This window comes from Macaca fascicularis, chromosome 1, assembly GCF_037993035.2.
Source record: "Macaca fascicularis isolate 582-1 chromosome 1, T2T-MFA8v1.1".
Taxonomy (NCBI): domain Eukaryota; kingdom Metazoa; phylum Chordata; class Mammalia; order Primates; family Cercopithecidae; genus Macaca; species Macaca fascicularis.
In genome coordinates, this window is record NC_088375.1 from 176,619,483 (window position 1) to 176,629,803 (window position 10,321).

General features: G+C 43.1%; 1 protein-coding gene across 3 annotated transcripts in view; it reads left to right on the forward strand.

Moving 5' to 3' along the window:
* Positions 1-10,321, forward strand: part of DAB1 (DAB adaptor protein 1) — a 1,247,092-nt gene that overhangs the window by 176,988 nt on the left and 1,059,783 nt on the right. The window lies entirely within an intron of this gene.

The window sequence follows — 10,321 nt, forward strand, 5'->3', positions numbered from 1 at the left end:
TAGTAACTACCTCATTAAGGTTGGTGAGGATTAAATGAGTTATGTATAACTACTTACATTATGCTGCACTATAGAAGCACTATAAAAGTACTAGCAATTATTATCATGGCCAGCGTTGTGTGTATATATGGACACACACACTTATCTATTTGGAAGCACCAAATCTGGAAAGTGAATAGGAAACCTGGAAAAATTTGATGTTGTATATGATATAGCCTTGCTTTCCCCTTGCTTTCCCCTTGGTTATATCACGAATTCAAGGCTTGCGAATTGTAAAGGATTTTATTGTTCTTGTCTAAATTGATTGCTTAAGCTGCTGAGTTTGAGAGATTTTGCATGATCTTATCAATGTTGTAATCTTATCATTACTGTAATCACTGCTGCTCAGCAATTTCCTCATCTCAAAAAATGACTCAGGATAGTTTGTGCTTGAAGGATTGTTCTTTGGAATCAGACAGATCTATCTGACTTGACTCCTACTCTGTCATACATATAATTCTCACAGCAACTCTGTGAGTGAGGTCTTGTTACTCCCATCTTGCATATGAGGAAACTGAGGATTGGAAAAGTTAAGCAATCCACCTACTGTCATAGAGATGGTAGGTGGCAAGACTGCACTTTGAGTCCAGGATGAAAACTAGGTTTTTTGGCTTCTGCTTTGTTGTTTTAATTTTGTAAAATGGGATAATGACAGTAACTACCTCCATATTGGTGTGAAGATAATGTGAGATAGTGGTTGTGAACCAGTCAACATTATGAATGGCCCAAAATAAATATTTAATAACTTTGCTCTGCTGATGACAATATTTGTCTTTCTCAAGTTTTTAACAAGCATCAAATTAACTAATGGGTGTGAAAAAAATGTAAGAAGGGAAGATCATTCATTGAGATATCATAAAAAGAGTTAATGATGATTAATTTATTTAAAATTGCAAAACCTTCCCTACTACCCCCCCACTCCACCCCACCAACAACATTTGCTATCCCCTATTCCTGCTTTATTTTTCTCTGGAGGACTCCTCACCATCTAACATGGCATATTTTAATTATTTACATTTTAAGTTTTGCATGTTCCTTACTAGAATGTAAGCTTCATGAGGGTGGGAATTCTAGCTGGTTTTGTTCTTTGTTGAATCCCCCAGGCCTAGAATAGTGCTTGGAAATAATAAATGCTCTATAAATATTTGTAGAGTGAATGATGAATTCACAAGTTAATTAATCAACTATCCATTAGAAAAATGAGAATTCAGGTCCCTTCCATCCCTGAGATCCTGTGATTCTGTGTGTTTACATGCATTTTTTGACTGTTCCTACTTTTGAAGGATACAGGAGAGTGGAGAGTCATCTGTCTCAGTTATCGTGATGGCAAAATCATAGCTTCGGCATGAACCTCAAGCCTTGTGTAAAACTTACCTCATCATGAGCATAATTTCCGCGTGTTCATTCTTCAGACTCGGGTTAGTGCTTTAAGGCAACCTCCATGTTTGGTTTGGCATCACCTGGTGAACCAAACATCAATGCCATATCAAAAAGCAATGACACCTTGCCTTTCTCACCACAGACACCTGGAGGAGCCACGGCACAGTCCTTGCTCACCCTTCTCTTCGCAGCCCAGCAGCGGGAAGTCCAGTCTCCCCCCACCTACACACACACACACACACACACACACACACACACACACACACACACACACGCCATTCTCCTTTGATGGAGATAGAATTCCTATTTCTTCTTCACATGGATTCTGGATCTTCCCCATCCATACTGTGTGTTCTCCCAGGATAGTACAGATCACATCAGAGAATTCTTCCTCAGCTGAATTAGCAACACCCTTCATTTCTTCAAGAATACAACACATGAAAGGACTTCATTCTTTAAAAGCAAATGTAGATTTTCCTCATTTCCTCCTGCCCATCTGGCCATTCTTGCTAAGCCCCGGAAAAGGCCCTTCTTGGTCCCCAGAGCTCTGTTCTACTCCCCACTACCACATCACACTACACATCCTCTCATAGCTATTCCCTCCACATCCCTGGCTGCAACAACCAAGGCCATGCTGGCAGCTTCCCTGTGGTCCAGGCTCTCTCCTGAGCTCCAGACCCTGACTTCTACTTGTGAACTGGGTGTCTCCACCTAGATTGCTCTCAGGCACCTGACACTCAACATTTCCACATTTAATTCAACATCTGTGCCCTTGAGCCTTCCTTCCTACACCAGCGAACGGCCACTCCATTCATCTGGTCACACAGGCCAGGGACCCGTGTTCCAGTCTGACTGTGACCTTCCATCCTCCTCACTCGTGTCCCACTTCTGGGCCTCCATTGGCCTTCTAGAGATGTGGATTTAGCATCCTGATGAGTCCCGAGTCTAGCCACTCATCGCATGCCTATCCTAGCCACAGGCCTGCATCCCATCTCACACAATATACTTCATCCTCCTGTCTGCCTTCATCCTTCAGTCTGCCTTCTCAAATGAATTCACTTCATTGCTGCAGAGAACTATTTCTAGAACACAGTTCCAACTAAATCATGCTCCTGGTTAAAGCCATTCTGTGACTTCTGCAGAAGTAAGACTGAGATTCTTGCCCCACTCCTGCCCCAGGTGTCTGGCTCATCCACTACTACTATCCTTAGCTTCCTCACCTACAAATTGCAAATATATATCCCTCTTTCATGAAGGTGTTGTGATGACCAAACCAGCAAATCCGTGTACTGTGTGACATCTTTGCCAGCATGATGTCTGGCACACAGTAGGTGCTCCACAACTGCCCAATTCCCTTCCATGCGTCTTTCTGAACCAACATTTGGGATTGATCATAGACTTTGGTGGAGATTTATCTTCTGTAAACTGAAACTGAAGCATTTTTAGCTGCCTTTCCTTTGCCCAGGCAAAAGCAGAATGCCACTCCCGCATCCCAATTCTATCTCTGTGATGACAGATCATCAAGTAATTAGGGCAGCAAGCATCTGAAATTGTGTCAGCTCCCTGATGGTTGGGTCCCCAAGTGCCTGGCCTAGTACTGAGCAAGGCATGAGCTTCTTTCCATGCTGCTTCTCTGGGCTGGGATGGCTGGAAGGAAGAGAAAGAGAATGCCTGGGGCACTGACTGTGTAGGCAAGGGCAGCAGCTTTCCATGTCTCTGCAAGAGGCATTATAGGTGGATATTTGGCAGGGAGGGTTAATGAAAAAAGCATGAGTGTTGGAATAAGAAAATGTGGGTTTGAAGCCTGACTCGAGCCCTCCACGTATCTAGTACATGTTGACAACTTTTTGAGCCTCAGTTTCCTCAGCTCTGAAATGGGGATAATGCCTTTGATCTCACTGGGTTTGTGGAGAGATCAAATTAAATAATGGATGTATTACATAAGATATCATTTCAATATGGAGACACTAATTATTGATATTAGGTGTGTTGTGCTGTACCTGCATTGAGGGACAGACAGTGACAGTCTCAGAGCAAGCTCCCCTGTCCACTCACTGTTTGGGTGAACTGGGGCTTGTTAATTAACCTCTCTGGGCCTTAGCATGTTTATTTTTAAAATAGGGACAATTGCCCACCACACTGCATAGGATGGGTTATGTATGTATTCTTGGTAAGCCGTAAAGTACTAATGATAGTTATAATTCTTGTTATTTATGCTAATTGTGGTAGACAAAATTAATTATTCATCTTTGTTATTAAATCAGGACAGTAAGTACTATTGTTTTGGAGGACAGTGCCTCGGTTGGAAGCCTTGGACAAACTTAATCTCTGTGTCTGTTTCTTCAAGTATGAGGTTAAGAGTGCAAGTTTGGTGAGCACCTAAAACAGTGCCTGGTATACAGTAAGCAGTCAATAGATGTAAATGCTCAACAAACACATGTTGGATAATTTAATGAGTGAATGAAAAGTTATGTCATGGAATTATTTTGAAGTCTACATGGAATGAGACTTTGTATTATGTACTGTGGAGTGATGCACATAAGAGCATATTACTCTTTGACAAAGCCGTCATATAGCATGTCCAAGCCTACCAGAATAACTTCCTTCAACATCTCTTTGTGTGCTCTTCTAATGCAACAAGGATGGACTCTGCACACCCAGCCCTCCAGGGTCAGAGCCCTGAAAGCCTTGTGAAGCCCAAGGAGACTGTGGTGTTGTGTGTCACACCAAGCATAAGTGACAGTAGTGAACACATTAGAGGTGCAGTTTGCCTTTCTTCATTCCCACTCATTCTCATACTGTCTAATTTGGAAGAACATTGGACCCAAGAGTCAGAGATAATGGTGCTTTTCTTCTTTTTGTTTGTTTGTTTGTTTGTTTATTTATTTATTTATTTATTACGTAGTCTCGCTCTGTCGCCCAGGCTGGAGTGCAGTGGCACAATCTCAGCTCACTGCAAGCTCCGCCTCCCTGGTTCGCACCATTATCCTACCTCAGTCTCCCGAGTAGCTGGGACTACAGGCACTCGCCACCGTGCCCAGCTAATTTTTTTTGTATTTTTAGTGGAGACAAGGTTTCACCGTGTTAGGCAGGATGGTCTCGATCTCCTGACCTTTTGATCCGCCCGCCTCGGCCTCCCAAAGTGCTGGGATTACAGGCGTGAGCCACCGTGCCTCACCAGTCATGGTGCTTTTAACCTATAATCTTTCTTTTGAGGTTCTGAAGTGTTCCAGAAATCCAAACAGACATCTTTTTGAGTTTTGCTATGTTCCTGACAAATAGTGAATGAATGCATCCTTTTCCCCGCTGTATGTAGGTGAATTAAAGAAAGAAAACACTACTGCATGGAATTGGAAAGCATTATAGAAGCCTCCTACCTCAGAACCGTAGAGATGCAAGGACCCTTAAAGGTTTCTCTGTTGATTTGGGGTGGAGAGTTCTATAGATGTCTATTAGGTCTGCTTGTTGCAGAGATGAGTTCAATTCCTGGATATCCTTGTTAACTTTCTGTCTCGTTGATCTGTCTAATGTTGACAGTGGAGTGTTGAAGTCTCCCATTATTATTGTATGGGAGTCTAAGTCTCTTTGTAAGTCTCTAAGGACTTGCTTTATGAATCTGGGTGCTCCTGTATTGGGTGCATATATATTTAGGATAGTTAGCTCTTCCTGTTGAATTGATCCCTTTACCATTATGTAATGGCCTTCTTTGTCTCTTTTGATCTTTGATGGTTTAAAGTCTGTTTTATCAGAGACTAGTATTGCAACCCCTGCTTTTTTTTGTTCTCCATTTGCTTGGTAAATCTTCCTCCATCCCTTTATTTTGAGCCTATGTATGTCTCTGCGTGTGAGATGGGTCTCCTGAAGGAAGCACTAAACATGGAAAGGAACAACCGGTACCAGCCATTGCAAAAACATGCCAAAATGTAAAGACCATTGAGGCTAGGAAGAAACTGCATCAACTAATGAGCAAAATAACCAGTTAATATCATAATGGCAGGATCAAGTTCACACATAACAATATTAACCTTAAATGTAAATGGACTAAATGCTCCAATTAAAAGACACAGACTGGCAAACTGGATAAAGAGTCAAGACCCATCAGTCTGCTGTATTCAGGAGACCCAACCCAAATGTCCATCAGTGACAGATTGGATTAAGAAAATGTGGCACATATACACCATGGAATACTATGCAGCCATAAAAAAGGATGAGTTTGAGTCCTTTGTAGGGACTTGGATGCAGCTGGAATCCATCATTCTTAGCAAACTATCACAAGAACAGAAAACCAAACACCGCATGTTCTCACTCATAGGTGGGAACTGAACAATGAGGTCACTTGGACTCAGGAAGGGGAACATCACACACCGGGGCCTATCATAGGGAGGGGGGAGGGGGGAGGGATTGCATTGGGAGTTATACCTGAGGTAAATGACGAGTTGATGGGTGCAGCACAGCAACATGGCACAAGTATACATATGTAACAAACCTGCACGTTATGCACATGTACCCTACAACTTAAAGTATAATAATAATAAATAAATTTAAAAAAAAAAAAAAAAAAAAAAAAAAAAGGTTTCTCCTGCAACCTTCCACCGAGTTTCCTCCACTTCACCCCTGGCTGCCAGCCTCTATGTGCCAGGATACTTCCTGTTTTGTCTGGCATCTCATCTGCACTAGTGCTCTTCATGGACCCAATGTGAGCCTTCCCAATTTTACCTTCCTTGGAGTCTCACAGTAGAAAACTTGTCCCTCTCCTCAGCATCTCCACTTCAAATGTTTGAGAACTGTATTCCTGTCTTCTCGTCTTCTTTCCTTCTGGCTAAGACTGTCTTTAAATTCTCCATACTATCTTATTGTTTGTGATAATAGTATATAAAATTTGTTGAGATAAAGATTATTATGTGCCAGGCACTGTCCTCAATGCTTTATTTATTTATTTTAATACAGCAGCTTATGTGTATGGAACACTCATTATCCCCAATACAACAGCTGTGTGTGTATGGAACACTCATTACCCCCCACTCGTTGTACATATGAACTGGTTGAGGCCTAAAAGGAGATGGCAATAAACCCAGCTAGTATACGTATGACTAGGATTTGATTCTAGAGTGTTGGCTACAGACTTTTCACTCTTAACTCATAGACTGTATCTCCCTTACTTTTTAAAAAATGCTCCTAACAAAATAATATAGATAGATTGATTATAGATGGACAGGTGGAAAGGTGGAAAACGGACAGGTGAAAAATAAGTGATTCCAGTGTCTCATGGTAGCTGAGGAGCAAGACTCTTGCCCCTTGAGCTGGACTCTGCCTCTATTAATACAGCCAGGGATTTGTACCCGGGGCAACAGCACAGTGCAATAGTCAAAGGTGCCACCCAAGAGCCCAGATGCCTGAATTTGAAGCCTGGGTCTACTTCTTACTCATTATGCAACCTTGGCCTCTTTCATCACTTGGCCTTCTCCATCTTATTTAGGATTCAGCTCAGTTGTCACTGCCTCAGAGATTCCTCTACCATCACCCTTGTGGTGGACACTGTGAGGTGCCATCCAGAAATTCCTTAAAGATGGGACTTGTTGGTCCAGCTTCTGAGAGTGCAGTGGGCAGACAGCTTGCACTTGCTAGCCTTCTCTGTGATTGCCTCGGCTACAGGGAGCTGCCTTGCCCAAGGTCATATCCTTCCTCTGATAGCCCTCATCCAATAACTTGTTGATGTGGAGGTATCAGGTCAGGACAAGTCTGCATGACTGTTCAACCTCCAGGACTCCCTCAGGGTTGGCCAAGACTGTCCCTGGCCTGCAGTGCAGCTTGACATCGCCCTCTGCTGACCCTTGCCTCCTGTTCCCTCTCCACAGATGTAGATTCCAAGAGCACCGCACATCCTAATACACATCCTGCATATTACTCTGTCTTGGTGTCTGTTTCAGGGGAGCCCTCCAACGTGACTATGGCCACTGCGCCTTCTCCGCTGGGAGGGACCATCTTGTTCCATTCTCACCCTTTGTATCGACTCACGAAGTACATTTTCTTTTCAGTACAAATCAGAGTCTGTCATGAACTGAATTTGTTTATTGCTTGTTTCCCCTCACACCCAGTTCCCTTTACTAAAATATAAGAGTCTTTTATTTTAGACTCTTTTCTTTTTAAATCCAGTTTTATTAAGGTTTACTTGTATGGCATGGTGACTGTAGTCAATAATACTGTATTGTATACTTGAAATTTGCTAAAATATAAGATTCTTATCTTCCTCAAAGGCATTCAATAAGTATCAGTTGAATTAATACACTATAATATAATGGTTAAATTCATCCTGCATTTGAAGCTAAACATCCTGGGTTCAAATCCTGATTGTGACACTTCCTAACCAGTGATCTTGCCCAAGCTTTTAAATCCCGGGAACTACCAGTACTTGGCCTAGGGCATGCATAGCACAGGGTAAGTGCTCAATAAATTTTAGCAATTAATAGTCAATTCATTCATGGGGTTGTTGTGAGGATAAAACGAGATAATATATGTAATTGGCATAGGTACCATAGTACCTAATTCAGAATAAGCCCTCAGCAAATTTATCTATTGTCATTACCAACTGTCCAAGTTAAATGCCTGGAAAGCAAGTCGGTGGCCTCAGCTTTGGAGTCCCCTGCAGTGCCAGGCACCGCACTGAGTAGACTGGAGGCACAAAATCAAGCCTCGAGGGTTGACGAACAATCCTTCCTCCTTCATCCTCTAGGGCAAGGAGTGGGCTGCCTTTCTTCTGAGCACTCCACAGTGCCTAACCCACTGCCAGCCACACAGCAAGCACTTCACATGGGCACTTTGAAAAGCTGGTTTGAACTGAATTTCAGTGTCATTAGGATGCTAAAATGTGGTCTCCATGGTGACTCCCAGCCCAGCAGTCTGAGGAAGGTGCTTCCAGATCTGGTGGCTGGCACACTGCAGCCTCTAAACACATGCCATATTTTTTCGCATTTCTCAGACAGATTGTGGGTTGTGTGTTCATTAATTAAGATGAGAGTAATTGGTCCCAGCAAATAGTTTGTACATCAGCTTGCAAATTGTGTGCACTACGAGGCCCCGTGGTTCTTTCTTCCCTATCTCATATCTCTATAGCTGGTTCCTTGGCTCCTGACTATTTCCCAAAATCCCCAGCCCCTCATTTTACTGTAACAGTTGAGGAATAAAGGGAGAGTAGGATTTAACATGAAATTTCTTTGGCTTATTGTAAGTCTGTTCATGCCCACGGAGGGAAGAAATAATAAACCCCCTCATCTGTATGCAATACTTTGTGATTTTTAACAAATGCTTTTACACATGCCATTTCATGTATTCCTCACTTTCTCACTGGGAATCAGTTATTATTATTGTTAAAGCTGTTAAGGGTTCAGTGCTATAGAGCACCAATTTTATCTTCTCCACTTAGCCACTGTAGAAATGGCAGCTTGTGTGGGCTGTCCACCTGCGGCTTTCCCATTGTGAAATATGGTGATAACCTAGGACCTACTTCATGGGGTTGAACTGGGAACTCGGCGAGATAATGCAGAGAAAGCACAGACACCACATAGTGGGCTCTCCGTGTATTTTGTTGTGAATATGCCCATTTTACAGATAAAAACTCAGGGCTCTGAGACACCCAGTTGCTTGGCCAAGATCTCTGGCTTGCAAGGGGCTTGATAGATGCTAGACTTCAAGCTCTCTGATTTCTAAATAGACGCTCTTTCTACTCCATGACCTTAATTCTGGCTACCACAGGCTGAGTCTGTGCCTAGTGTGGGGTCCGGGCTATACACTGGACTTTAGGTTCTAGTGCTTCTGGTCTACAGAGTCCTCTCTGAAAGGTTGTTATGTACAAGGATCCTTGCTCCTATGAAACATTTCCTCTGATTTTTTCCTATAGCAAGGCTAATTTGCAGCTGTTGTAAAGATGTCATTTTTTTTCTTGCATCACGAAATGACTCACACCCCTCTTCAGTTATTGTACCCCAAGGCCATTATAACATTCTGTTATTTACAGCACTGTGACACCGGAGCAGCCAAAAGGCTCTGCTGCTTGCCTTATTTTCTGTAATTATTTTGTTCTTTTCTATCCCTAAAACAAGCCTGTTGGTGCCAATGGAATGGGCCTTTTCGGACAGTCTATGGTGAAGGACCAGAGAGCCCCAGGTAGTGAGGACCGTGTTGTCTTCCTTATTCCTGGGCAGTATCTAGTAGAGTGCTTTGCACATGGTAATCCCTCAATCAGTACTTGTTGTATGAATGAACAAATAAATCAGTTGGTTGATAAATCAGAGTTATGAGTTCATATGCTGAGTTTGGCCCTGGCCTTCTCTGACTTTTCAGCTCTATCAGTCAACCCCATGTTCACATGCAGTTGTCTCATTGTGTGCTTTCCTGACATTTCTTGCAAATCACTCACCCAGATCCCAGTGCATGTTCCTTCAGACACACCTGTGTGAGGGAGAGCATGGTGTGTAGTATCTACTCATCTCAGGGCTGAGAAACTTTCTCAAAGCAGAAAGCCATCTGGGTGACTAGGTAGGCCCTCCATCAAATGCCTCACCTGATGGAGCATTAGGGCTGGAATTCCTGGCACCATAGTGAGTGTCCTCATCCTGCACTAGGAACAGAACCTGGGAAGCTTGCCATGTCTCCCCATGCCTTGCTCTGTGACTGTGGATTCTGTGGAGCAGCAGAGCAGCAAGACGAAAGATGGATGTTTCAAAGAGGAAGCAAGGATAGTTGTATGGAAGGTCTTGGAAGCTGGAACAGCAGAGGCAGGTGGCCAGGGCCTTCCCAAGAAGCCCTCCTTGAATCTTGCGTGGGATTCTACCATTTGAAGGTAACTAAGACACACATGTAAAACCACGCAATAGAGGAGAAAGCCTTGGCAAAGCTGTAGTGAGAC